This window comes from Megalopta genalis, unplaced genomic scaffold (genome assembly GCF_051020955.1).
Source record: "Megalopta genalis isolate 19385.01 unplaced genomic scaffold, iyMegGena1_principal scaffold0271, whole genome shotgun sequence".
NCBI classification, from domain to species: domain Eukaryota; kingdom Metazoa; phylum Arthropoda; class Insecta; order Hymenoptera; family Halictidae; genus Megalopta; species Megalopta genalis.
Genome location: NW_027476340.1, coordinates 176,463 through 180,531, shown reverse-complemented (window position 1 = coordinate 180,531; position 4,069 = coordinate 176,463).

Genomic DNA, 4,069 nt, shown 5'->3' with positions numbered 1-4,069 from the left:
CAAGCGTAACAAATGATTTAGCTTCAAATCAATGCGAAGTAGAAGGCTTAGCTTTAAAACCAATGCGAAACAAATGGTTTAGCTTCAAATACTTGAGATATACATGATTGAGCTTCAAGTGCATGCGAAACAATCGAGTTATCTTCAAATCCAGGCGGAACACATGATTTAGCTACAAATCAATGCGAAGTCGAAGGCTTAACTTCAAATCCATGCGAAATACAAGGCTGATTTTCGAATCCATGCAAAACAAATGGTTTAGCTTCAAATACTTGTGAAATACATGAGTTAGGTTCAACTGCATGCGAAACAAACGTGTTAGTTTTAAGTTTATGCGAAACAAACGAGTTAGCTTCAAATCAATGCGAAGGAGAAGGCTTATCTTCAAATCCATGCGAAAAAATGGTTTATCTTCAAATACTTGTGATATACATGATTTAGCTTCAACTGCTTGCGAAACAAACGAGTTAGCTTCAAAACCAAGCGAAACACATGATTTAGCTGCAAATCAATGCGAAGTAGAAGCCTTAGCTTCAAATACATGAGAAACAAATGATTTAGCTTCAAATACTTGAGATATACATGATTGAGCTACAACTGCATGCGAAACAATCGAGTTATCTTGAAATCCAGGCAGAACACATGATTTAGCTACAAATCAATGCGAAGTCGAAGGCTTAACTTCAAATCCATGCGAAACAAACGGTTTAGCTTCAAATATTTGTGATATACATGATTTAGTTTCAAATGCAGGCGAGACAAACGAGTTAGCTTTAAATCCATGCGAAACGCACGATTTAGCTCCAAATCAAAGCGAAGTTTAAGGCTTAGCATCAATTCCATGCGACACAAATGATTTAGCTTCAAATACTTGCGATATAAGTGATATAGCTTCAAATGCAGGAGAAACAAAGGAGTGAGCTTGAAATCCAAGCGTAAGACATGATTTAGCTTCAAATCAATGCGAAGGAGAAGGCTTAGCTTCAAATCCATGCGAAACAAATGGATTAGCTTCAAATACTTGTGAGATACATAATTGAGCTCCAACTGCAGGCGAAACAAACGAGTTAGCTTCAAATCCATGCGAAACAAACGAGATTGCTTCAATTCTATGCGAAACGCATGATTTAGCTTCCAATCAGTGCGAAATAGAAGGCTGATTTTCGAATCCATGCGAAAAAAACGGTTTAGCTTCAAATACTTGTGATATACATGATTTAGCTTCAACTGCATGCGACACAAACGTGTTAGCTTTAAATCCATGCGAAACACATGATATAGCTCGAAATCAATGCGAAGTAGAAGGCTTAGCTCCATATCCATGAGAATCAAATGGTTTAGCTTCAAATACTTGTGATATACATGATTTAGCGTCAACTGCATGCGAAACTAACGAGTTAACTTCAAATCCAAGCGAAACACTTGATTTAGCTTCAAATCAATGCGAAATAGAAGGCTTAGTTTCAAAACCAATGCGAAACAAACGGTTTAGCTTCAAATACTTGTGATATACATGATTTTGTTCAACTGCATGCGGAACAAATGAGTTAGCTTCAAATCCATGCGAAACAAACGAGTTAGCTTCAAATCCATGCGAAACTCATGATTTAGCTTCAAATCAATGCGAAATAGAAGGCTGATTTTCGAATCCATGCGAAACGAATGATTTAGCTTCAAATACTTGCGAACATAAGTGATATAGCTTCAACTGTATGCGAAACAAACAAGTTTGCTTCAAATCCAAACGAAACACTTTATTTAACTTCAAATCAATGCGAAGTAGAAGGCTTAGCTTCAAATCCATGCGAATCAAATGGATTATCTTCACATACTTGTGATATATATGATTTAGATTCAACTGCATGCGAAACAAACGTGTTAGCTTTAAATCCATGCGAAACGCACGATTAAGCTCCAAATCAAAGCGAAGTAGAAGGCTTAGCATCAATTCCATGCGACACAAATGATTTAGCGTCAAATACTTGCGATATAAGTGATATAGCTTCAAATGCGGGAGAAACAAAGGAGTGAGCTTCAAATCCAAGCGTAAGACATGATTTAGCTTCAAATCAATGCGAAGGAGAAGGCTTAGCTTCAAATCCGTGCGAAACAAATGGATTAGCTTCAAATACTTGTGAGATACATAATTGAGCTTCAACTGCATGCGAAACAAACGAGTTAGCTTCAAATCCAAGCGAAATACTTGATTTTGCTTCAAATCAATGCGAAGTCGAAGGCTTAGCTTCAAATGCATGCGAAATAAACGAGTTAGATTTAAATCCATGCGAAACCCATGATTTAGCTTAAAATCAATACAAGATAGAAGCCTTACTTTCTAATCCATGCGAAACAAATGGTTTAGCTTCAAATATTTGCGATGTACATGATTTAGCTTCAACTGCATGCGAAACAATCGAGTTATCTTGAAATCCAGGCAGAACACATGATTTAGCTACAAATCAATGCGAAGTCGAAGGCTTAACTTCAAGTCCATGCGAAACAAATGGTTTAGCTTCAAATATTTGTGATATATATGAATTAGCTTCAAATGCAGGAGAGACAAACGTGTTAGCTTTAAATCCAGGCGGAACACATGATTTAGCTACAAATCAATGCGAAGTCGAAGGCTTAACTTCAAGTCCATGCGAAACAAATGGTTTAGCTTCAAATATTTGTAATATATATGATTTAGCTTCAAATTCAGGCGAGACAAACGAGATAGCTTTAAATCCATGCGATAGAAACGTGTTGCTTCAATTCCATGAGAAACACATGACTTAGCTTCAAATCATATGCGAAATAGAAGGCTTAGCTTCAAAACCAATGCGAAACAAATGGTTTAGCTTCAAATACTTGAGATGTACATGATTGAGCTTCAACTGCATGCGAAACAATCGTGTTATCTTGAAATGCAGGCGGAACACATGATTTAGCTACAAATTAATGCGAAGTCGAAGGCTTAACTTCAAATCCATGCGAAACGAATGGTTAGCTTCAAAAACTTCTGATATACATGATTTTGCTTTAACTGCATGCGAAACAAACGTGTTAGCTTCAAATCCATGCGAAACAAACGAGTTAGCTTCAAATCCCTGCGAAACTGATGATTGGGCTACAAATCAATGCGAAATAGAAGGCTTAGCTTTAAAACCAATGCGAAACAAATGGTTTAGCTACAAATACTTGTGATATAAATGATTGAGCTTCAGCTGCATGCGACACAATCGAGTTATCTTGAAATCCATACGGAACACATGATATAGCTACAAATCAATGCGAAGTAGAAGGCTTAGCTTTAAATCCATGCGAATCGAATGGTTTAGCTTAAAATACTTGTGATATACATGATTTAGCTTCAACTGCATGCGAAACAAACGAGTTAGCTTCATATCAATGCGAAGTAGAAGGCTTAGCTTCAAATCCATGCGAATAAAATGGTTTAGCTTCACATACTTGTGATATACATGATTTAGCTTCAACTGGATGCGAAACAAAGGAGTTATCTTCAAATCCATGCCGAACACATGATATAGCTACAAATCAATGCGAAGTAGAAGGCTTAGCTTTAAATCCATGCGTAACAAATGGCTTAGCTTCAAATACTTGTTATATACATGATTTAGCTTCAACTGCATGCGAAACAAACAAGTTAATTTCAAATCCATGCGAAACACATGATTTAGCTTCAAATCAATCCGAAGTAGAAGGATTAGCATCAAATCCATGCGATACAGATTATTTAGATTAATATACTTGCGATATAAGTGATATAGCTTCAAATGCAGGCGAAACAAAAGAGTGAACTTCAAATCCAAGCGAAACACATGATTCATCTTCAAATCAATGCGAAGTAGACGGCTTAGCTTCAAATCCATGTGAAACAAATGGTTCAGCTTCAAATAATTGTGATATACATGATTTAGCTTCAACTGCAGGCGAAACAAACGAGTTGGCTTCAAATCCAAGCGAATACATGATTTATCTTCAAATCAATACGAAGTAGGAGGCTTAGCTTCAGATCCATGCGAAACGAATGATTTATCTTCAAATACTGGCGAATATAAGTGAT